At 30.2% G+C, this 27,643-nt stretch overlaps 1 protein-coding gene and 2 long non-coding RNA genes across 3 annotated transcripts in view; 1 reads left to right on the top strand and 2 right to left on the bottom strand.

Moving 5' to 3' along the window:
* The window catches only part of LOC127709115 (uncharacterized), a 113,131-nt gene extending 85,641 nt beyond the window's left edge, over nucleotides 1–27,490 (top strand). The window contains exon 3 of the long non-coding RNA XR_007985508.1: nucleotides 27,182–27,490. This is a non-coding gene — a long non-coding RNA (uncharacterized LOC127709115). The remainder of the gene's footprint in view (nucleotides 1–27,181) is intronic.
* Nucleotides 1–27,643, bottom strand: part of LOC127709114 (uncharacterized) — a 113,329-nt gene that overhangs the window by 73,014 nt on the left and 12,672 nt on the right. The window lies entirely within an intron of this gene.
* Nucleotides 1–27,643, bottom strand: part of LOC127709117 (uncharacterized) — a 304,003-nt gene that overhangs the window by 275,843 nt on the left and 517 nt on the right. The window lies entirely within an intron of this gene.

Here is a 27,643-nt window from a genome sequence, read left to right as displayed (position 1 = left end):
TTTTTCAATATAGACCGGAGTTCATGCGCAATCAAAATGAGCAATTTGTTTCTGAATGACAAAAATAAATTACTTCTGATAGACTTTTGGTTGTGGTTGTACTTAATGTTTTGACTAAGTATTGACAAATTGACAAATCTTTCAAACTGCCTTTTTCGGCCGTCTGTAATCATTTATAATATGGTTACCTGATCATACATACATCATGATGTTGTGAAACTCAAAGTAAATTGACATTGTGATTTTGTAATTTGCAGAATGGAAAGTCTCTTATCAAATGGCAAAATCAAAAGCTCAATCACATTAAACACGAATGGGAAACAACTGTCATATTCATGACTTGGTACAGGCATTTCAAATTGCAGTTTTTGGCCGTCTTTTAGTATGAAATGGTTACCGGGTCATTATACATCATTATGATGTGAAACTCAAGGTAAGTTAAAATTGTTATTTTGTAAATCGCAGTTTGATTCTTTAGCAGGTTATTTCGTGATATTGACATTTACCAGTATTTGAACGAGAATTGTAACCTTGTAAACTGTTAAAAGCATGCTAGAAAAATATCTGTTTTTTAACCTCTCCACACGTCGAATATTCACGTCCTTTAAATACCGCATTCCTTATTTCAATTCAACAGCTGCTAATTGCAATTCACCTTTAAAATTTAGCAAATTCCACAGTTGTATTAAAGGAGGCCATGCCTCTGCAGCTAGATCGTTCAACAAAAATGCACGTAGATATCCACATATAATCCTGCCTCACATCTTGACTTACATCTAGAAATTGACAATGATGGTCGGTTGAAAACAAACTTTACGACAAAAGAGATGATTTTAGCTTCCCAATTGTAAACTTAACATTTCTATGTAGCAACATTCCTGCAGCGCCTGCATACGGAGTATAAATCTCCCAATTAATACGATATTCCCGGGCTTGTATTTCCTATCATGATTTCCTTGAACGAGGGTTGCTACTCACAAGGAAGCTATTAAACCAAGAGTTCCAAATGGTGAAGTAGAAATCATCCCTCCGTAAATTTAACGGACGCCATCACGAGCTGGTTGACTGTTATGGAATATCTGTTTCACAGATGATAGCGGATATGTTCCTTATGTCGTAACAACAATCCCGTTCCCTTTTCTCGAATGTGACCTACCGAATTAGACTATTAACCGGGGTTGTACTAACATGAGCAACACGACGGATGCCACAAGTAGAGCAGGATCTGCTTACCCTACCGGAGCACCTGAGGTCATCCCCAGTTTTGGTGGGGTTCGTGTTGCTTAGTCTTTAGTTTTCTATGTTGCGTTTTGTGTACTATTGGGTGTCTGTTTGTCTTTTTCTTTTTTAGCCATGGCGTTGTCAGTTTATTTTCGATTTATGAGTTTGAAACCTGCTCCAGATAATCTTCAGATAATACTGTTCGGTCATCAGTAAACGGGGAACTTTTTCTCTCTCCTTTTTATATCTTTTTACTTGAAAACCCTCATATATGTTCGAACACAAACAAAATAATTAATCAAATTCATAGAATTCCAACCTATTCAAATCGACCAGAAACAACCATGACAATCACATAAACAGTTTGAATCCCGTAGAATTTTCTAACTGGCTTGGATTTAACGACAATATCTTTCGCCAAGGAAACATATATTAAAAATCCTCTATTGATATCTATTGTTATAAAAGAAAACGCAACCATAGGTCTCATGGTAATCGCAATAACCGCAATCATCGAAATAAACATCGTTCTAATTTTACAATAGCTTATCTTTTATCTGTATTTAAAAACAAGAGTATTATGCAAATATTATGCAAACTGGTTGTATAACATAGAACCACCTATAATTTCTTATTCGTATAAGAAAAAACAGTAGAAGTTAACTTTTTTATTATACGTCAGTTGAATCAGGCGTCAGTATAGAAAGTAATGTTCCTTCAACATGAGACTGTTTAACATCAAAGTTTAGAAAAATGTGGCCGTGTTATTATAGGGGATTTCAACATCGTTCAGGACCGAAAGGTTATAAACTTTATGAAAAAAAAGACCAAACTACCGTCCAACGTCGAACATAAATATAAATTCGTAAGGTAATTAAAGATGTTCGTACATATTATTGTGCAAAATTGTGTAAACGGGAGAAATCTGACAAAAAGTCAATTGATTCATATCTAAATAAATGTTTGAATATTGTTGTTATTCGCATATCACATTTCGGAATTAACTTAGAAATAAATAAAAGTAGGACGCCCATTTATTAGGATTAAAATCAAAATCCAAGAACATGCAAAGCGTTTTGTGTTTGTAGCGGCCGACAAAGCAGCCAACAATGTGTTGGTGGTATGACATAAATAATACACGGAAGTCATTAAGAATGTAATTATGTCTTCAACTACATTCAAGGCCCTACGGTACATAGAGAGTCATATAGTGAATAATCATGTCACTACCACAGCTCAGCTTAAGGCCTCCTAAGAATATTTGAAGGTTTCCACTTTGGATTGGTTACATAAACTACACAAACAATCCCGTAAAATATCGTTTCATCTTGGTTTACTACATGTCATTGAGTGCATTTAGCTTGTTTCGTAACTACTATCAAAGAACTTATCATTAACTTCTGTAATAAAACATATCAACTTATGGGAATAAACTATTTTTGGAGTGTAAAAAAATGTTTTAGATAAATTACGTGCTTTTGTCAGTTTCACTCTTTATACTACTACACTATTTGTATATAATTGTGCACCTCGAATAGCAGACATAGCAGAAACTGTTATGAATCATAATTCATGGCCAACCTCAGACAACACCTGATTGATAAATTCAATCAACACTTACGTTATCTTGATGATATTTTTTCGTTAGATAATCAAGAATTCTCTATATATACTGCCGAAATTTATCCAAAGGAACTTACTTTAAATTGATCAATTATTAACAGCAATATAACTGTCTTTTCCTAGATCAAGATATTTCAGTTTGAAACGAGAAATTCGACACAAAAATTTACGACAAAAGGGACGATTTGCTTTCCCTATTGTTAATTTTTCCTTTTTGTACAATGATGTTCCTTTGGCTCCGTCTTACGGTGTTTATATATCCGTACTCGTTTGCTTTGCCCGTATCTGTAGTGACGTTTAAGATTTCAATGAGCGTTATCTACGTATTAAAAATTTACTGGTAAATTATTAAGTTAGGAATGTCGTTACCACAAATTACTTAAAACCTTTAACCCATTGCTTCCATAGCCACACAAATTTGGTTTGCATGTTTTGCTGTACCTGAAGAATACTTATTTCAAACGAAAAAGCACATCCTAATTTTTACCGAGATGTTGTTTAACGGGCCCGGAAACTTATATACGATCCGCGTAACCTTATCAATCCTTTAGATACATTTATTCAAAAAGGTTACAGATTCAACACTTTAATTAGATCTTTGAATATCGATTTTATTGGTATACATATTGAATTTGTTATCAGTTAATTAAAACCATATTAAATATTATTGTAAAACACATATGCAGATTCACGGTACTACAATCTGTCGATACATATAGTTTGGCATTCTACAAGGTCATTTTGTTTTCTGACTGTTAATGACGTCTTTGCACTAAATCGATTGTATGATCGATGTGTACTGATTGATATTTTAGTCTTAGGCCGTGTTCACATTGAGTTAAACTTGGTGTAGGTGTAAGTGTACTCTTCACTTAAACTAAACTCTATGACTTTCCAATTGATAAATATTCAATGTTTAAATGTACAAAACAGGTTTTGCCTACACACAGTCGATAGTCAATATAGGCCTTGTGTTAGTTAAGTGTTCATAAATTTAGATATTAAAAACGCGGATTTTAATGTGGATATTTTAGGAAGTTACATTTATTGAATAAAAATGATTATAAAATTATTATAAATTAATTTTTTTTACCTATTTAAGTGACAAAAACTCAAAACTTGATCCGTTAAAACATGATTATGTTTATTATCATTGATGGACCATTTGATTTTCAGTTGGAAGGGGATTTTTTGCTGATAGAGTATTCATTGTACACCGGTTGATAAAACGGTTTATTTAGTTTTCGCGAAAATTATTTACACTTTCTGGACTTAACTATTTCTTGCATTTTGTAGGACAAAATATTGATTTTCATCATTTGCTAACAGTCCAGGCTATTCATTTCCAAAATCACCATTTGTGACTGGGGAATAGAAGTTAACTAAGATCTTCTACATATCGACCGAAACACTCTTGCCAAAGTGGGGCGTCCGTTTTGGCTGTGCGGGGTGTACAAGTACTCAGCAAAGTCCGGTCAGATTTGGGACATTAAATCCAATGTTTTGTGCAGAGAGTGTACCATACTCTCTGCACGTTGAGAACCTTTCACCAACTCGTAAAGGGGTCCGTAGGTGGCCTTTTGCAAGGCAATATGTCTGTCCATATCCACTATACACTCGTTTTCCAATGGCAGTCCAAATTGCACCGATCTTTATCGTTGACGGCCTCTATTACAGGACCTACCTATTGTATTTGTCGTGAATTTGTACTCGTCATGAACATGCATGAACTATTTGCAACTGGAAGCAATAAAAAATCAATCAATCAATCATTTTCTGAATACCTTTTTCGCATATTGTTACGCTGTTTTAGCCTGCGTAATAGTGACATCATTAAAACTCTCAACCTTCTCCAAATCAAAAGATCAATTTTCTTCAGGTACCAACCATTCATCTTAGTGGGACAAACCATTTATTCATTTGATTAATCAATTGTCACCTCTCTCCCCCCAAAAAAAACATAATTGAAATAAAAAGAATAAAAAAAAAATTATGCTTCAGTCAACGCCTAACTGTTACAAAAGTTTACAGAGAAATTTTCAATTCTATTCTATGTAATGTGCATATAAATTACGTGAACATGTGGTTTACTGGTCTAAACAATTTTCAGGTGAACACGGCCTTAGATACATGATTTCTTTATTAATTATTTTTGCATAGGCTTTGAACTAGCTGTCAATTACTGCAAGTACTTTCAGGTCTGTATTTTGTGTCTTCTTTGTTTTTTATTGATGTATAAGTACCCTTCCACGTCCGGTCTGTGTGTTTGCTAGATGTTTTTCTGCTTTGTATCGATCTGATGAGTTAATAGAAACAAGAAGATGTGGTATGAGTGCCAATGAGACAACTATCCATCCAAGTCACAATGTGAAAAAAGTAAACAATTATAGGTCAAAGTAGGGCCTTCAACACGGAGCCTTGACTCACTTAGAACAGCAAGCTATAAAAGGCCCCAAAATGACTACTGTAAAACAATTCAAACAGGAAAACCAACAGTCTAATCTATATATAAGACGAGAAACGAGAAACACTTAAGTACCACATCAACAAACGACAACCACTGAACAACAGGTTCCTGACTTAAGACAGGTGCAAACAAATGCAGCGGGTTTAAACATTTTAACAGGCGCTAACCTTTACCCTTACCATAAATAGTAGTGTAACATTACAACATAGAAAGACACACTATAGAATATCAATTGAAGCCCTTTTCAGCTAATGTTTATAGTTTGTTCTTATGTTGTGCTGTTACACCACTGTCCCAGTTTAAGGGGAGGATTGGCACCTTCAAACATGTTTAACCCCACCACATTCTATATGTGCATGTCCCAAATTTGGAGCCTGTAGTTCAGTTGATGTCATTGGTTCATGTCTGTCATATTTGCTTTTCGTAAATTGTTATAAATTAAGCGGTTTTTTTTCTCAATTGAATTGTTTCATATTTTTCATGTCGAGGCCTTTTATAGCGAGACAATACGGTAATGGTTTTTCTCATTGTTGAAGGCCGTAAAATTGAATATAGTTATCTACATCCACTTGATTTGAACTTTGGTTGATAGTTTATTGGCAATCATATCACATCTCTTTATTTTCATGTGGTAAGATACAAAAGTGCAGTGTAAAACCTTTTTAAATTAGTCATGTTTATCATCGGCTATTAAATTTTGTTTTGCAGAAAATTATGGACAAGTGCAAAGGAACAATAGCTTTTTTTTTTACTGATATTTGCATCGTTGGTAGAGAAAAGCGAAGCAGGTACGTTTGCTTATTTAATCTCAACCTACCAAACCAAGTAAAATCACGATCTTGCAAAATGTGCAAATTTTGCATTCATGTATAAGGATATACAACGACAGATTTCGTAAAATAGAATTACCTTTGAAGTGGCTACATTAAAACAATATATTTCCGAAAAAGGAAAACTGTTGTTCTACAAATCATTTTATAAAAAGAGAGGCGAAGGATACCAAAGGGTTATTCAAACTCATAAGTCGAAAATAAACAGACAATACCATGACTAATTAAGAAAAAGACAAAGAGACAAACAACAGTACACAAAACACAACATAGAAAATCAAAGACATAAATAACTTTAAGGCAATGTATAAAAATATATTTTTGAAAAATAAGCAGTAGTCTACAGTTTGAAGTTATTGAAAAGAAAATTGTACCTGTTAATATATGTCCGTGTGTTTGGTGAAAATATTAAGAAAGTGTTAAATGCTGTATTTTGTACGCACGATATTTTGAATTTTGCACAGATATATTGAGACTGTTTGGGGCGACAAAATTGTGCCGTCTTATCAAATTATGTTGTTAAAAGGAATGTTTGTCGGACAAAGCGGCATAACTCATACCTAACTGGTTACGTGTTGACTACTACGGTTCATGTGCTCTTTGGAACAGAAACATAAACCATAATTAGACAAATATAAACAAAGATGATTATTCTATTATTCCCGTTCCGGGTTGAATAGTCGGTCAACTCTTTTGATGCAGAAAGACTTGATTTTAAACATATTTTATTCATTACGACATGAAAAGGAATGAGCAACAGGCACAGCCTTTAAATGCTCTCTCCATACTAATTGTACAAGGTATAAATCAAATATTAACAACTGTATTTCAAATAAAATGATATAGTGGAAAATGCATACTACTTATGAGTACACACAAACAAATACATATGTATAGTGTTAATTACTGAATGCATAGTATATTTAAAGAGAAGCGAAGGATACCAAAAGGATATTCAAACTCACAAGTCGAAAATAAAGTGACAACGCTAGGCAAAAAAGAAAAAGACAAACAAACCACAGTGCACAAAACACAACATAGAAAACCGAAGACTGAGCAACACAAACCCCACCAAAACCTGGTCGTGATCTCTGGTGTCTTAAGTATGTAGGTGATTAATCATGATTAATTTTAATCAAATACCTTGAGACATGTAAATATCCTTTATAAGTCATTGGAAATATAGATATAAGGTTTGAAAGAGACACTTAATTAGTTAGTGGAATAAATGAAAATAATGTTGAAAAAGGAAAGAAATGGAAAAAAGACTAAATTAAACAAACATTTCAAACAAAACGGTGAGTGTCACTGATATATTGCTGTACAGATTTTGAAATAGCAAACTTCATATCATAAGAAAATAATATGTTTCCAAAAAGAAATAAGTCAATATTCATGTCAACATTATCATCAACAATTGAGTAAATGGAATCAAGTAAGATCTGTCTTACATCATTGTACTTAGGGCAAATAAAAAAAAGAAATGCTTGTTATCTTCAGTAGGGTGATTACAATTGAACACATAGTGTTCTCTGATAAAATTTGATTAAACAAATGCAGATAGACATATTTATATACACTTTTCTGTTCCCTTTTGAAGTTTTAAAAACAAATTGTTGGAAAGCCTATATTTTGATATACGCTCATAAAATTTCTCTTAATATGCACATAACCTTTCAAGCCATGATGAGTCGGGCTAACAGAATATGTACACTTGTCCCCTAAAATTGCAAAAAGATCTCCCAAGACAGTTAAAAAAATTTACAGCTCACTCAGATAATTAATATCATATTTCAAGCAAGTCGTTTAAAGAACTGTAGCAAGATTATTTTGGGACTTTATCGACACGAAATTTATACAAACAAGCCATTGCGACATATTTTTTTCCTAAATTGCCCTTTTGGCGTTATTAAATGCGCAATATTCGTATTTATATATATCCCAAAAGAAGACTTTTTGATATTTCGTGTTGCAGGGGGGAGGGGGTAGGGGAACGGGGCCATACGTCGATCTGAGTCTCGCATATATTAACATGTTTTTATTGTATACATCATTTTCAGCTGTATGTGGGACTAAAAGGTATATTCCAACTTTCAGAACCTGCTGCAATGGAGTGTTGAATAATTTTAGGAAACGTGCATGCTGTGGAACAGAACCGTTTAATCCATCTTTCAGGACCTGCTGCAATGGAGTGTTGAATACTTTTAAGAAAGGTGCATGCTGTGGAACCATTGCATATAAGCCAACTTTCAGAAAATGCTGTAGTAGGGTATTTTGCTTGGCGACGAAAGTTATTCATTCATTTGATGGACCACCTTAACTTTCAGATATCAAAAAAAAATATTATTACATACATTTTACTTTTATTTACTTTTTTATCATAGAGAAGGGTGAAAACGAGATAGTATATTTTTTTTCCGATACAATAATATTTTGATTTATCAAAGACATTTTAATGAATTTTAGTCAATAACATTACCAGAATACCAAAATATCCCTCTTTTACGATTCAATTAAACCCTTTTACTTGTCACAGATTTTCCTTTGGTAAAATTGAATGTAGGGAAGATATCCTTGAATTATATTACATTCATTTGGTATTCGGACATTGTTCAAATAAATGCAATGCTGTGTTTGTTCTCTTTTCTAACAATAAAAACATTATAGATATTACTAGTTGATGATTTATTCTATATGGGACAACTGATTTTATTGTTCGGTATTGATTTTTTTTTTTTTTTTTTTTTTAAGAAACAATTACGATTTGATTGATCGTAATTGAACATCTAAGTCACATTAGACCACTCATTATTTCCACTTTCTTTCATATCTACAAGCTTGTCTCCTTGATTTTGACATCACCGGATACAAATTATCATTCTTCACACTCTTCATTTACCATGAGCAACTCTACGGATGCCACTATTGGACGAGGAGACGCTAACTCGCCCTTCAAGAGGAATTGATTTCATCAAAGAATTTTTGGAAAGTTCTTTTTCATCAGTTTTTATTGTTCTGCTTTTTGAACAATATTTAGCTGTATTTGGCAAAACCTTTTTTGAATTTATGTTTCTCAATGCTCTATTACTTCGTACTTTATTTGGCCTCTTTTGAACTTTTTGGGGGATTAGGGAGTCACTGATGAGTGGTTTGTAGATGAAACGCTTGTCTGGCGGATAAAATTTTAATCCTGGTATCTATGGTGAGTTTATTTTTATCATTTTCCTATACTCATTCTTCTGTAAAATAGGGTAGAACTTTCAGAATTTTCTTTTCTAAGGTAAAACAAATGTAATGACTTAAACTGAAGCAGCTCATCATTTGGAACTGTTTTAACTCTGAGAAAGGTAGTTGTAATTAACGGGATTTTTATCGTTAGGCATATTTTAGAACAATAATATAATGCTTAAGCAGGAGTTGAAATATAATTCTAATATTTCCGTAATAATTATATTATCTTTTTAAAGCCAATTAACCAGGGCACTTTTGGAGTGTTTATAACAGGTAAAAAATTTGATTGCACAGTGACCATATCATTTTCACCGGGTTTGTTAAAATACCTGAGTTTACCTTTTTGAATATCATACAACTATGGCCTGTTGAAAATGTGAATATCCAAAATTGTCAACCCTAAAAGGTTATTAAAACTGCAATTGCGACCATCAAATTGCCAATTGACGGCATCAACTCTACAACTACAGTACTGTTATTCATTAATTAGTATAAGATAAGGAAATGTGGTATGCTTGGCAATGAGACAATAATCCATCAGAAAACACCTGGACAGTGGCCCGAATATATAAGTTATGGTAAACAAAAACAACCAATCCTAACATATTGTACTCTCCTTTTGAAATATGTGTTTTTGTTTATGTGACAATAATGAAACCTTTCACTCTAATATATTTGACAATCTGATTGAAATGCATATTATGTGCCCACGTTTTGCATTTAAGTATCTATTTCTAACATGAGCAACACGACGGGTGCCACGTACGGAGCAGGATCTGCTTACTCTTCCAGAGCACCTGAACACCCCCAATTTTTGGTTGGGTTTGTGTTGCTCAGTTTATAGATTTCTATGTTGTGTTTTGTGTACTGTTGTTTTTCTGTTTGTTTGTTTTCCTTTTTTAGCTATGGTGTTGTCAGTTTATTTTCGACTTATGAGTTTGGATATCCCTTTGGTATCTTTGGCCTCTGTTTTTCAGCTTTGTCGTAATAATTCACATTTAAGAAAAAAATTAAAGCAGAAACTGCATTAGTTAACCTTATATTAATCAAAACAGAAGCTTGCACGGTGCGTTGTTATATCTTGTTAAAAGATGTATGGATTAGTTCGTTCTTCAGTTTGTGTCAGTCTCTAATAAATAAATGTATTAGTCATAAGCGTACAATGAATGGTTCACCGACGATAAAAGGCTATTTAAAAAACATCTTAAAGTAAATTTATCATACTCTTTGGTCGACTGATGTTGATCTTTGATTCCGAAAATGTTAAATAATTATCTGTATAAACTTACTCTATTACATATAAGCTATTCTTGGATAATGTGTAAGCTTTCGTCAAGAAACTCTTATTTACGGTATTTTGTTTATTCTAGATGTCAGTATTTATTGACCACCAGCTACGATAAAGGAGGTTAGTATTCAGAAAGGACATATTTACACACGAAAAAAAATCATTATCATTTAGTCCATATCGATCGTATCTTAATATTGGACAATAATAGATTTCATTTTCTACAATACATTCATGGCGACTATTTATATTGCAAAATCAGTCCCTTTTGGTTATCTTAAATAGGTCACATATTTGACCATCTAGCTCAGTGATCGAGTTAGTCGACCAAGTTAAAATATCAGTAAATTCCTTCGACATACTATTTTTTATTTAATAAAACATCCAACTTACCCAAGATAGACTGTTTCCCTACCCTTTACTAGTTTGGCTTTATCAGATATAAGGATCACTTAAAAAGTTTATTCTCCTGTAGTTTCAATCACTTCGACAAAAATGCAAAATATGGTTGAATATTCGACATAATAATGTATTGTCTTGGATATGTTTTAAAAGAAGTTTGTTCTTGACAATTTCTCTGATAATCCCTTCGTAGAATGATTGCGCCAACACTGTGTTAGAATTTCGAAATAACAAATGGATATTGAACAAAGATCGCTTTATTTTGTTTATATCAAAGTTACCCTGATAATGAGAGATTTATTGAATGACTGTTGTTGTAAGGAGCCAGATTCAACACTCTTGGCTTTTCATGACAGCCAGTTCTCATTCGTGGAGGAATCCGAAGTACTCAGAGAGAACCTCCGATGCGACCTTCACCAGGAAAATTGAAAATCCTAGTAAATTAAGATCAAAGTCGAACTCATCTTGCCACGAGCGGGGTTCAAACCCACAACCTCAGTGGTAATGGGCTAGTGATCACTGTAGCTGATGAGCTACGTAGACCACTGAAGAGAACAGGAAATAATCAAGGACATTTTTTTTTAAAGCCAGATAAGACAACAAACAGAAGAAACAAGCGGAAGAATAAAACAAACAATTGGAAAATAAAGATTAAGTACATGATTGGATAAAAAACTGGTTGTATGTGTAAATGTTTTTTCAGGGTTTTAAATTGTTTAAGTTCAGCACGACTATAAAGTTAAAATCAATACATAGCACGACGTATTCAAAGTTGCAGCAAAACATTATCTGAAACTGAATAAATAAAAAGTTAGTAAAGGTGTTCCATTCAGTGTCATTGCTATAAACTCAATTTATCCTACGCTTTTTTTAATATAATTACTATAAGTGATATACACTTAAAAGAAAAGACATTGGAAAAAACGTTCTCATAGGTACCGGTTATATTTTATCGAGTTATATACGCATATTTTTCAACTATACCACATTTCCTTATTTCTATATTGGATATATATTTGTTATCGGTTCCCAAAATGAATTTTACCTGTTACCTTTACCATTGATTAAAATATGAGTAAATGAAACAAATCACAAATCGATATACATTGTAATGTTTGAATGCATCGCAAGGTTATAAACTCTTTTACATCTATAATTTGCAAGTGTATATGTCAGCTTAATTATATAAACGAATTAGTAACGATAGAACATTTTAGCATGATAACATGCAGAAGTACAATTTCCAAACATATATCTATTACATAGACTAAGTTTGTCTTAAGATAGCATACATTTTGAAGTGATGATGTCACCTTTATTTACGTACAAGCAATCTATTTGTAGTAACCTCCTTATCTTTATCTCCCTATTCAGTAACAATCCGGTAACTTGATAATTTGAACAGGAAACACAAACATAAGATTATCGTGTTTACAGTACTTGCAACCTTAGGCGTTACTGTTTGACGTGAACTTGACTGATCGGTGAATGATCGGTGACGGATGTTTGACTGATCGATGACTGATCGGTGATCGATGACCCATAGAATCCGTCAGATACGTCAAATAGGCTATGTGAGAGTTACCGTGACAACGGTCAGCGATCGATCAGTAAATTAATTGTATGCACGGATCGGACGGATACGTATATAATTAAAATTCTTATGTAAAACGAACTCCACAGTATTTACAGTCGATAAACGCGGACCTCTACGAAGACACCTTTATTCGTTAATTATGTACCACTAAAAAGCGATAAAATGTTATCATTTAAAATAAGTACTCTATTTGTTGTCGCTAGATGATGAAAATAAAAATAGTAGAACAGTAAAGATACATACAGCTTTGTTTGGATTAATAAATTTAGAGTGTTGTTTTAATTTTTGTTCTAGATTACCAATATTTCTTCTTCTTATAACATATAATGCAATGTTATTTCTGATTAGTCATTTAAAAGGCCTCAAGAAAAGTTTCTTTCATAGAATTTAAAAAAAATAAGTATTAAAATACTTAAACTTTAATTTGTGTTGATTAAAGATGCAATCATTTCATTATTTTGTACTTTTTGTACATCAGGATTGGTCGTTTTTCATGAAATATGATGAATTTCAGGAAAAAGATACTAAATTTTTGTTCGAGTTGCTTAAAATGCAAATATTTCTTCTTTTAAATCAGAAATAATGCACGTCAATTGCAATCAGTCATAATTAATGCATTCAGATAATTAATTTTGTATAAGATATGAATAATTTAAGGATAAATATACATACACTTTTGTTTTTATTAAATAAGAATTCAATAATTTCTCTTTTTTAATGGAAATTATTGGAACGCCTATGGTTTTTTGTACTTTTTATGGTTCAGGATTGGTCGTTTTTTTATAAAATCAAAATAATATCTGAGAAAATATACTAAATTGTTGTTTGCATTGTTTAAAATTACCAATTTTTCTTCTTTTGATAAAAAATAATGCAATGTTATTTGTAACTAGTTATTTCAAAGTTCTCCAATAAGATTTTTTTTATAAGAATTTTGATAATGTAAAGTGAATTTTACTTAAACTTTTGTTTTGTGTTGAATACATATTAAATAATTACTTTATTTTGATAGAAATTATGAACCGTCATTTGATTTCGGTACATTTTGTACATCAGGAATGGTTGTTTTTCAAAAAATATGCTGAATTTCAGGGAAAATATACTAAATTTTTGTTCGCGTTGCTTAAATATGCAAATATTTCTTCTTTTATATCAGAAATATTGCAACTTCAATTGCAATCAGTCATAGTTAATGCATTCAGATAATTACTTTTGTATAAGATATGAATAATTTAAGGATAAATATACATACACTATTGGTTTTATTAAATAAGAATTCAATAATTTCTCTTTTTTAATGGAAATTATTGGTTTTTTGTACTTTTTATGGTTCAGGATTGGTTGTTTTTTATAAAATCAAAATAATATCTGAGAAAATATACTTAAATGTTGTTTGCATTGATTAAAATTACCAATTTTTCTTTTCTTCTTTTAATAAAAAAATATGCATTGTTATTTGTAACTAGTTATTTTAAAGTCCTCCAATAAGATTTTGTTTTTATGTGAGAATTTTGATAATGTAAGGAGAATAATACTTTTTGTGCTGAATACGAATGAAATAATTTCTTTATTTTGACAGAAATTATGAACCATCATTTGATTTAGGTACTTTTTGTACATCATGATTGGTTGTTTTTCATAAAATATGCTGAGTTTCAAGGAAAAGATACTAAATTTTTTTTCGCTTTGCTTAAAAATGCAAATATTTCTTCTTTTATATCAGAAAAAATACAACGTCAATTGCAATCAGTCATTAAAAATGCCTTTAGATAAGTAATTTTGTATAAAATGTGAATCATTGAAGGATAAATATGCATAAACTTTTGTTTTTGTTAGATAAGAATGCAATAATTTCTTTATTTTGATAGAAATTATAAACTGTCATTTGATTTTGGTTCTTTTTGTACATCAGGATTGGTTGTTTTTCATAAAATATGCTGAATTTCAGGGAAAAGATACTAAATTTTTGTTCCCATTGCTTAAACATGCAAATATTTCTTCTTTTATATCAGAAATAATTCAACGTCAATTGCAATCAGTCATAAGTAATGCATTCAGATAAGTACTTTTATATAAGATATGAATAATTGAAGGATAAATATGCATAAATTTTTGTTTTTGTTAGATAAGAATGCAATACTTTCTTAATTTTGATAGAAATTATGAACCATCATTTGATTTTGGTTCTTTTTGTACATCAGGATTGGTTGTTTTTCATGAAATATTCTGAATTTCAGGGAAAAGATATTAAATTTTTGTTCCTGTTGCTTGAAAATGTAAATATGTCTTCTTTTGTATCAGAAGTAATTCAACGTCAATTGCAATCAGTCATAATTAATGCATTCAGATAAGTTCTTTTGTATAAGATATGAATAATTTACTGATAAATATACATAAACTTTTGTTTTTGTTTGATAAAAATTCAAAATTCCTCTATTTCAATTTAAATTATTGACTGCCTATGGCTTTTTGTACTTTTTATGGTTTAGGATTGGTTGTTTTTTATAAAATCAATATAATATCTGGGAAAATATACTAAAATGTTGATCGCATTGATTAAAATTACCAATTTTTCTTCTTTTGATAAAAAATATTGCAATGTTATTTGTAACTTGTTATTTCAAAATCCTCCAATAAGATTTTTTTTGTAAGAATTTTGATAATGTAAGGAGAATAATACTTAAACTTTTGTTTTGTGTTGAATTCGAATGCAATAATTTCTTTATATTGATAGAAATTATGAACCGTCATTTGATTTCAGTAGATTTTGTACATCAGAATTGGTTGTTCTTCACAAAATATGCTGAATTTCAGGGAAAAGATACTAAATTTTTGTTTGCATTGCTTAAATATGCAAATATGTCTTCTTTTATATCAGAAATAATGCAACTTCAATTGCAATCAGTCATTAAAAATGCCTTTAGATAAGTAATTTTGTATAAAATGTGAATCATTGAAGGATAAATATGCATAAACTTTTGTTTTTGTTAGATAAGAATGCAATAATTTCTTTATTTTGATAGAAATTATGAACCATCATTTGATTTTGGTTCTTTTTTTACATCAGGATTGTTTTTTTTCATAAAATATGCTGAATTTCAGGGAAAATATACTAAATTTGTGTTCCCATTGTTTAAATATGCAAATATTTCTTCTTTTATATCAGAAATAATTCAACGTCAATTGCAATCAGTCATAAGTAATGCATTCAGATAAGTACTTTTATATAAGATATGAATAATTGAAGGATAAATATGCATAAATTTTTGTTTTTGTTAGATAAGAATGCAATACTTTCTTAATTTTGATAGAAATTATGAACCATCATTTGATTTTGGTTCTTTTTGTACGTCAGGATTGGTTGTTTTTCATGAAATATTCTGAATTTCAGGGAAAAGATATTAAATTTTTGTTCCTGTTGCTTGAAAATGTAAATATGTCTTCTTTTGTATCAGAAGTAATTCAACGTCAATTGCAATCAGTCATAATTAATGCATTCAGATAGGTTCTTTTGTATAAGATATGAATAATTTACTGATAAATATACATAAACTTTTGTTTTTGTTTGATAAAAATTCAAAATTCCTCTATTATAATTTAAATTATTGACTGCCTATGGCTTTTTGTACTTTTTATGGTTTAGGATTGGTTGTTTTTTATAAAATCAATATAATATCTGGGAAAATATACTAAAATGTTGATCGCATTGATTAAAATTACCAATTTTTCTTCTTTTGATAAAAAATAATGCAATGTTATTTGTAACTTGTTATTTCAAAATCCTCCAATAAGATTTTTTTTGTAAGAATTTTGATAATGTAAGGAGAATAATACTTAAACTTTTGTTTTGTGTTGAATTCGAATGCAATAATTTCTTTATATTGATAGAAATTATGAACCGTCATTTGATTTCAGTAGATTTTGTACATCAGGATTGGTTGTTTTTCATAAAATATGCTGAATTTCAGGGAAAAGATACTAAATTTTTGTTTGCATTGCTTAAATATGCAAATATGTCTTCTTTTATATCAGAAATAATGCAACTTCAATTGCAATCAGTCATTATAAATGCCTTTAGATAAGTAATTTTGTATAAAATGTGAATCATTGAAGGATAAATATGCATAAACTTTTGTTTTTGTTAGATAAGAATGCAATAATTTCTTTATTTTGATAGAAATTATGAACCATCATTTGATTTTGGTTCTTTTTTTACATCAGGATTGTTTTTTTTCATAAAATATGCTGAATTTCAGGGAAAAGATACTAAATTTGTGTTCGCGTTGCTTATTTCTTTTATATCAGAAATAATTCAACGTCAATTGCAATCAGTCATAATTAATGCATTCAGATAAATATACATAAACTTTTGGTTTTTTTTTTAAATAAGAATTCAATAATTTCTCTTTTTTAATGGAAATTATTGAACGCCTATGGCTTTTTGTACTTTTTATGGTTCAGGATTTGTTGTATTTCATAAAATATGTTGAATTTAAGGGAAATGATTCTAAATGTAATGTTCGCATTGCTTAAAAATACAAATATTTCTTCTTTTATATCAGAAATAATGCAACGTCAATTGCTATCAGTCATTATAAATACCTTTATATAAGGGTTTTTTAATAAAATGTGAATAAATGAAGGATAAATATGCATAAACTTTTGATTTGTTGAACAAGAATGCAATAATTTCTTTATTTGAATGGAAATTATTGACTGTCATTAGATGTTTGTACTTTTCATAGTTTAGTATTGGTTGTTTTTCATAAAAGTAAAAGAAGATCATAGAAAATATCCTTAAATGTTGTTCGCATTGTTTAAAATTACCAATTTCTCTTGTTTTGTTAAAAAATAAAGCAATGTTATTTGTAACTAGTTATTTCAAAGGCTTCAAAATTATTTTTTTTAAAAGAATTTTAATATTGTAAGTAGAATAAGGCTTAAACTTTTGTTGGTGTTGAAAATGAATGCAATAATATCTTCATTTTAATAGAAATAATGAATCACCATTTGATTTCAGTACTTTTTGTACATCAGGATTGGTTGCATTTCATAAAATATGTTAAATTGAAGGGATCAGATACTAAATTTAATATTCGCATTGCATAAAAATACAAATATTTCTTCTTTTATATCAGAAATAGTGCAATGCAATTACTATCAGTCATTATAGATGTCTTTAGATAAGTTATTTTTAATAAAATGTGAATAAAGAAGGATAGATATGCGTAAACTTTTGTTTTTGTTGAAATAGAATGCAATAATTCCTTTATTTGAATGGAAATTATTGACCGTCATTGGATTTTTGTACTTTTTATAGCTTAGGATTGATTATTTTTTATTAATTTAAAAGACTATCAGAAAAAAATACTATAATGTTGTTCTCGTTGTTTAAAATTACCAATATTTTTTTATTTTTAAGAAAATTTGCAGCATTTTTATCTTTATTTGTGATTTGTTATTTTAATGGCATCGAGATAATTTTGTTTAAAGAATTTCAAGATTATAAGGATAAAATACTTTAAAATATTTAAAAATAATACATCGGATTTTGCAATAAATTTTCATTTTATATTATTTTCAAGAGCATTTTCGGAAAATAATAAAATCACTGAAAATCGCGATCAACACCGTTTTAGAAATGTCCGGGTTTGAAAAAATATAACCTAAATTAAAACGAAAATGGCCATTCTTTAATAGTAATATTTAAATTTAGTTTTATATGCAGATTTCTTTCCTTTTTAAATTCTTAAAACTGTGCTAAATAATTAATAAAAAAAGATGTTGATCATTTGTACTTGAATGTTTCGTATTTTCCATGTCGCCATTTTAATTAAATGAAACGAAACTAAGATTTCGTAATTTGTATTAGTTTATCATGTGACGTAGTAGAGTTCAATCCGTCAGAAAGGTCAATCGGTCCTATCCGTCCGATCCGTCCGATCAGTCAAATACTTTTACTATAAGTCTGACGGATTGGTGACGTGAGTTTGACGCGAACTTGACTGATCGGTGACTGATCGATGACCGCTGATTGATCGCTGAAACAGTAACGCCTAAGGTTGCAAGTACTGTACAAAGAGGCATACATGTAAATATCCTCCGAACTATTCATTTTAAATGGACAACACTTATACATTTGTAAAGTTAGAAAGTATTGGGACTATTCACAAAGTCAATGCTGATCACAACATTATTATCATTATAATACTGATTAACACTTTTTTGATAAATAAGTATGAAATATTATAAAATATGTATGTCTTGTACTAAAAGATTAACCGAATAAAAAATCTCAAAACATTTAAAGCCAGATGCCTATACTTCAGTGGTTGTAGTTGATTACTTTCTATCAAAGTTTTTTTTATATATTTTGTCTTATATCAGGCTGTTGGTTTTTTACGCTTGAATTGTTTCGTAATTTGCGGGGCCTATTATAGCTGACTATATATAGGTTGTGAGTTCGAAACCCGGAGTTACTTAAATCTACGTCAGTTAGATTCTGGTAAATAGTAAATGTTTTCTTATTGCAGTCGAACAACATCTCTTTATTGTAAAATTAATGCGATATTTTTTTCATGTATTTTCAGAAAGCGTTTTGAGCATGTTGACAACTACTCACATGAAAATAATATTGACTAACGGGTCAAACACATACTTTTAAAAACAGGTGTAGTAAGTTTGGCGCTAAGCACTACATATTCAAGTGAACGTACTTTTGGTCGATGGATCGAACTCATACTAGACCTAATACTACAGTTGAAACGACTGTGAACATTCTTCAAGAAAGTATAATAAAAATCATAGTGCCTTGTTTTTTACCGTACAAAAATAATGATCTAAACAAACACGGTATAGAGTTGTCTTTACATTACAATTTTTTTTCATAAAATTCTATAATCTATTGGAAAAAAATAAGCTACCTGATGTAAATATGTAAGACATAATAGAACGAAATGATCAAAATATAAAGATAACCTATTTTGTAAATAACTTCAAATACATAGAAAAACATTCCGTTTACTGTTTGTTCCCTTGCCTTGATTGACTGATTTATTTCAAATAGTTACACGCAATGACACTTTAGCCTTCATGCCATATACATTATGTCCGAACACTTTACAGTGTTACTAGGTAATTTCAGTTTTGAGCTGTATTTCAGCATTTATGATATTACCTGATCATAAATACATAATAATGTTGTAAAGATCAAAGTAAATTGACATCAGTATAATTTTGTAGATGATTATTTTTTTTAAAGTACGGGATGAATTGATATAAACCAGTAAACGAAAGAAGTATTTTAACCATAGTTTACTAAAAATTACATAATGTTTTTGCTGAACATTTCACAGTGAAAATAATATATCACAAGCTACATGTATTTGGCGAACGATCTTTTCTGGTACTGAGTATCCACCCAACGACTGTTCGTAATTATTGATGATAATAACGGCCGATACAAAATAATTGAAAAGTCAAGTCTATAAACATGATGCATAGAATTTCCTTGACCTTCATTGACAGTTGTAAATCTGGATAATTTAAATAATAACACACAATGACACTTATCCCTGATTGTATATAAATCTCGAATGGAACAATGTTTTAAACATACGTGTACGAAAAGAATTACTCTAAAGCTGTCGATTAAATTCAATAACGAAAAGGTAATATCAAACATTCATACTTCGTAAATACGGACGAAGAGTAGTTCTTGTGATAGAAACTTAACATTTATTTACTTAATCTGGAGTTTTGAAACATATTTGTAACATTGAACTAAGTCCTGAAACTCTTTTATCTGGTCTTGAACGACCGTTTTCCAAAAGAAGCAAATGTTGATATAATTACATTTCAATTTTTGTTTTTGATTAGATATCGTATGTAAACAATAGAATGAAACCAGATATCATAATCTTGAGACAGTTTAATTTTCAAATAACAAATGCATTAATCGACAGTGTGTTCGAACGTTTAAAACGCGTACGATTGCTGTAAAGTTAATAAGCATAACGCACACTATGTAACTTATGAAATCTGTTTATTTGAGATTTGTTGATGTTTGACTGGTTACCTGCTTAGATTGTGTAATATCGTCGCGATAGATAAATCAGTACTAGTCAACTGCAAGGTTAGAATGATTGCCTGTTTCCCTATCGTTTGCTTACGCAAAAGACTAAAATCGTAAAAGGAACATAGGAGAATCTGTAGATGAAAGTATCTATAAATTTTAATTGGCTTGCAAAGATTTTCACCTACAATTAACAGCACTATACATTGTTGTTGAAATGATAGAAAACATGTTACTGTTACCATGGTAAAATGTTGTTTGTTTACATTATAGAACGGTGAACATTCGGAACGAAAATGAGTGATTCGTTTCTGAATGACAAAAAATAAATGCTTCCGAAAAATCTTAGGTTTTGGTTGTAATTAATTTTTCGAATAAGTACAAACAAATTGACTAATCTTTCGAATTGCCTGTTTTAGTCGTCTTATTAGCATTTATAATGTGGTTACCTGATAATAAATACATCATGATGTCGGGAAACTAACAGTAAATTAACATTTGTGATTTTGTAAATGATTCTTTAGTTGGTTTTGTTGTGTGGAATGAAGGGTGAATTGATATTTACCAGAAAAAGAAACGAAAATTGTTACCTTGTAAACCATACATTGGATGCATAGAAAAATATCTATTATGTTTTTTTTTTTTTTAAACACGGTAAAAATACAAAATTCCAGTGTTTAACCTTTAAATTAGTCATGTGTATTATCAGATTTCAAATTTCGTTTTGCAGAAAATAATGGACAAGTGCTTAGGAACTATTGCTTTTTTACTGATATGCGCCTCGTTGGTACAGAAAAACGAAACAGGTATGTTTAGTTGTCTCAACCTGCAAATACAAGTCAAATAACGATCTTGCAAATTGTTCAAATTTTTCATTCATGTATAAGGATAAGCAACAAAAGATTCGTAATATAGTATTGCACTTTAAATGGTTATATAAGAACGATATAACTATGAAAAAGGAAAAGAGAGGCAAAGGATACCAAAGTGGCTTTCAAATTCATAAGTTGAAAATAAACGGACAACGACATTGCTTAAAACTAAAAAGACAAACACACAATCAACAGTACACAAAACATAACATAGAAAACCAAAGACTGAGCAACACGAACCGAACCAAAAAATGGGGTGATCTCAGATGCTCAGGAAGGGTAAGCATATCCTGCTCCACATGTGGCACCCGTCATGTTGCTCATATTAGTACAAACCCGGTGATGTCTTATTTGGTAGGTTCCATTCAGGGAAAAGGGACGGGATTGAAGTCACGATAATTGGAACACTTCAGTTGCCATATGTGAAACGAATATTCAATAACGGTCAACCAAGTCGTGAAAGCGTCCGAAAAATTAACGAAGGGACGATTTCAACTTCATCACTTAAAAACTGTTAATTATTCAAGAAATAACTTTTAAGCAATGTATAGCAATACAATCCTAAATGATAATCATTAGTCATGAACTAACTACAGTTTGTAGGTATTCCAAAAGGGAATTGTACCCGTGAATAGATGTCCATGTGTTTAACGTCAATTTAATGATATAGTTAAATGTTTTATTATGTACGCGGAGTAATTTGAATTTGGCAAAGATATATTGTGACGGTTTGGAGCGACAACATTTAGGTTTTTTTTGTGCATTGTTTTATCAAATTAAGTTGTTAAAAGAATTGTTTGTCGAAGAAAGAGGCATAACTCAGACCTAACTGGTTATGTGTTGATCACTAAGGTTCTTATGCTCTTTGATACAGAAACAAAAAAACCCAAATATAAAAATGAGATACATCATTCGCGTTAAGAAGAAAATGATATACAGTTTGAATATTCATTTGACAGCTTTGATGCAGAAAGACGTTATAATGTTAACTTTCCATTCGAATTTGAAATTTTGAAAATCTAATTGGAAAGCCTACGTTTTGATATACAAACATTAAATTTGTCTTATGCACATAGTCTTTCAAGCCAATATGAGTCGGGCTAACACGAATATATAAAAATAAAAAGATGTGGTATGATTGCCAATGAGACAACACTCCACAGAAATTAACAACTATAGGTCACCGTACGACCTTCAACAATGAGTAAGCTATAAAAGGTTCCGAAATAACAAATGTATAACAATTCAAACGAGAAAAAACTAACAGCCTAATTTATGTATAAAAAAAGGAACCCCTAAACAAATATGATATACAGAAACAAACGACAACCATTGAATTACAGGCTTCTGACTTGGACGGGCACATACAAAATGTGGCGGTGTTAAACATGTGAGCGGGCGCCCAACCCTCCCCTAACTTGGGACAGTGGTGTAACAGTACAACACAATAATAAACTATAAAAATCGGTTGAAAATGGCTTAACTCATTAGATGGATACATATAGAAATACATCTAACAAAAACACAGAGTGGCCGTAGACGGGTACATATGCATCCTCACAACAAAAAGACACTAAGTACAGATCTGAGAGTACTCGCAGTTACTGACAGCTAGTTCAAAGCCAATAACAACTAATAAAACAATCATGCATCTAAGACTTAAATATCAATCAGCACACATCCAACATCTAATGGATTTAGTGTAAAGACGTCATTAACAGTCAGAGAAAAACATGACCTTGTTCAATGCCAAGATACTGGTATTGACAGATTGTAGAGCCATGAATGTGCATATGTATATAAAAAATAATGTTAAGCTTATGTAAACTTGTTCCCTGCAAAAGTAAATTGAACTCCTAAGCCCAACTCAAAAAATATGTACAGTTTACTGAAACATGAGTATGATACTTCTATCAAGCCATTTAAAGATCTGCATCAAGAATACTTTGGGACTTCATTATTATTAAATGATAAATATCCATAAGAAATACATCTTTTAATAATTCGTGTGTATGGTGGATGGGAAGGGGGACTGAGGGTCATACAGCGAGATGAATTGAAAGATCAGCAAAAGGAATATGTTTAACAATGGTTCAATAAATGCGCTAAAAAGAAGGCTTATATCATTTCTTAAGACAATATTCAAAAACTTTATTACTGATACAACACAAATAAGTGTCCTCAATACATTTAAATATATCATCAAAGACTGATAATTCTTTGTGATATCCAACTTAGGAATTAAAACCTGGTCCCACCATACTGTATCCTTCACAAATAACATATATGTTGTTTGTTTTTCACTTCATACTAGACGTTATGTCGATATGAATACATACATGAGTATATTACTCTCTCGAATATAAAAACAAAAGAAACGGAAAGACAAATACAGGTGAAAGTGTTGCAATAACACCTGATGCAATCATTTTCGACTTTACAGACAACGGAGATAGTCGAGGGTTATTCAAAATTGAAGATGTAGCTAGACCTTAATTTTGGACTGTACATTTCTGTTTTCCCTATTTACAGCATTTTTGAAATAAGCTTTTAACGTTATACTATGTTCCATTCTATATTAATTAAACTCAGGTCGACGTCCGGTCTCTAATCGACGACCGTTCCTCAAATAGACATGAAATGTAAAATGACGTTTCTCGAATCAGTGTCCAATATTTTAACCCTCTAATTGACGTCCAATGTGACCCCACTTATGACCAAAACTACGTCACAAATCATAAATACCTAGTACATGTGTATGAACTGAAAAGTCGGCATCGTCTCGTTCAAAATAGTTAACTAAAAGAAAATTTAAAGGACAAATATCAGTAAAAAATGAAAACAACACGTTATAAATTTCATGTGTCCGAACGCTTTTCTGAACGGCAATAAGACACCAACATCCTACACTCAAAAAAAATTAATTACATGCAATTACTTAAAACAAGTATTGATTTTACTCAAATCAAGTAAAAAAACAAGTAAAAATGTTTGTCAAAAAGTGAGTAATTGCTAGTAATGCCAAGTAATTATAAGTAATTACCTAGTAATTAAATTTAAGTAATTTTGCAATGTATCTTAAGTAATTCTTTTAATAAATATTAAGTAATTTTTTTCATACATAATAAGTAATTCTTTTTATTATAGTAAGTAATTCATTTAATCATGTTAATACACATTAAGTATTTCTTTTCATTATAGTAAGTAATTCTTTTATTAAAAGTAAGTAATTCTTTTAATAAAAGTAAGTAATTCTTTTAATAAAAGTAAGTAATTCTTTTAATACACATTAAGTATTTCTTTTAATAATAGTAAGTAATTCTTTTAATATTTATCGAGTATTTCTTTTAATACTCTTAGTAATTCGTGTACCACTTGTAAGCCATTTTTTTACTCATGGCAAATAATTTCTGGAAATACAATTACTTGCAACAGTAAATTTATTTGTAGGTTTTGGGTAATTCTTTTACCTATAAATTGTATATATAAATATTAAAATAAAAACTACACTGTTTTATCATAAATGCATATAATTTGAAAAAGTAACATACCTTTTTAAAGAATTATCATATACTATATCCTTTGTTATAATCCATTTCTATTCTTGTTTGTTGTAAGTTAACATGGGCTACCTCCCCAGCAACTCTTTGTGTTACATTTTCATTTAATTGAATTAGTACACAAAGAGTAGCTAGAAAAATAAATACCCACAAAGTGTCCTTTATGTAAGGTTCTCCTTTCCTTTCATGCTTGTCAATCGTGTAAGTATTTCAACAAACTCAGTATACTTTTTGTTCAAATTCAAATCTGAATGAGTTCCAGCCAATTTTCAAAAATAGCTTACCAAAGTCAAATGAAACCTTAATTTTGATTGGTTGAATATTGTATCAGTCTCAAATAAAAAAAACTTCTTATTAAATACAGGAAATATGATATAATTTTGTACATTTAAAATAAATAATTAATTATAAATTTTAGTAAGACTAAGTCATGTAAGTTTACATTATAAAAATTATATTAAAAATTAATAATGATAATTTGAAGATATTTTGATATGAAAATAATTTAAGTAATGACTAGTAATTCTGATACTAAGTAATTCCAATCAAATTTTTTAAGCATTTCAAAGTATTATCTAAAAACAGGCTATTATTTCAATTCGGAATTATTTTTAATTATGGAATTTGCATAATTTCATGTGCTTGAAATTTTTAATGGATTCCATGTTTATTCTGCATTATAATTTTTTAAGCATTCAATTACACTTTCAATACAATTTATTTTGTATAGATAGTGTTGTGCGCGGCACAGTACATGTATTCTATTGAAAATGTGTAATCTTATTTGTAATAGAAAGTGTTGTGCGCTGCACAGAACATTCAAATACAGAATAAACATGGAATTTATAAAACAAATTCAAGCACAAGAAATTATGCAAATTCCATAATTAGATAATTCCAAGTTGAAATAATAGCCTGTTTAAAGAAAATTTCTTTAACAGTTATCCAAATTTATGCAATTTGCAGACAGTGAAACCTACATATGTTGAAATTGTTAAACTATGGAGTCAAATTTCATAGAAAGCATTTATTATTATATATAACAAGCCGTATGCAAGCAAACAACATTAGGTAGTGCCTAAGCTTACTTAATAATAACAAGTTTTATATCAAAGTTATCAGAAGTAATTCCAGTAACTTTCATACTGCATTTTAGTATAAATAAAAAAATAAATATGTGTAGTTTATTAATATATAACTTAATCTAAGTAATTTCTTTTTACTAAAAACAGTAAGTTATTACTTAAATAAGGACTAAGTGATTCAAATTACTCAAGTGAGTAAAATCATTATTAGTATTTGTTTTAATTTAAGTAATTGTTTTAATAGACACACATTTTCAGTAAAACAATTACTTGTTTCGAGTAACTATTTTCATATCTAGCAAAACATAAGTAATTGCTAGTAATAGTGAGTAATTTGTTAGTAATTCCTAGTAATGAGTAATAAAAAAGAATACTTAATTTAAGTAAAATATATTTACTTAGTAATATTTTTTTTGTGTGTATTACATTTACAAGCATATCAATATTTTGACATATGGATATATGACAATGAGATAACAAACCAACTAAAGAGATAACCGAAAGACATCTAAAGGGCAACATACGGTCTTTAGAAGTACTAGTATACAGATTAAAGGTGTACAGTCAAATGTTGAAACGTATTATTGTTACCACTCTGCAACATTCAAAATCTTTAATTTTTTAACTTCTCGTTTGCGTTTAAGGTTCAACCAACCGTTTGCATTTAGGAAATGCTTGTATCCGATCATGAATGTTCCAGTTGTTTTCGTTAAATGGAGTCGTGAAGTTATTTCGGCAAGTCCGTAAAAAAAACGTCGATTCGGAAACTATTGGACGTTGATTAGAGAGCAACGAATTGGCCGCTTATTTTTGATAGCTATTTTACTATGACCATGATGACGTCAGATTTGGACGTCGATAAGAGACCAAACATCGATCTGAATCTTACATATATTAACGCGTTTTTGTATGGTGTACATTTCTTTTTCAGCTGTATGCGGTACTAAATGGTATAATCCAACTTTCAAAACCTGCTGCAATGGAGTGTTGAATACTTTCAGGCAACGTGCATGCTGTGGAACAGTAGCGTATGATCCAACTTTCAAAACTTGCTGTAATAGAGTGTTGAATACTTTTAGGCAACGTGCATGCTGTGGATCAGTAGCGTATGATCCAACTTTCAAAACTTGCTGCAATGGAGTATTGAATACTTTTAGGCAACGTGCATGCTGTGGAACCATTGCCTATAATCCAACTTTCAAACAATGCTGTAATGGGGTTTTTTGCTAGGCGACGAACAGTTGTTGGTGGGTGACCTTAACTTTAACTTTCATACATACATTTCTTTTTTTTTCAACATTTTAATTGATTTTTTATTGCACATATTGCTGTTCAACAATTAAACTTGGTGTACAGCACCCCATCAAGTATTCCTGTTACATATATTTCACTT

Source organism: Mytilus californianus, unplaced genomic scaffold (genome assembly GCF_021869535.1).
Source record: "Mytilus californianus isolate M0D057914Y unplaced genomic scaffold, xbMytCali1.0.p SCAF_7, whole genome shotgun sequence".
Lineage (NCBI taxonomy): Eukaryota > Metazoa > Mollusca > Bivalvia > Mytilida > Mytilidae > Mytilus > Mytilus californianus.
Note: the sequence above shows the minus strand (reverse complement) of the source record. Positions and strands in the feature narration are given on the sequence as shown.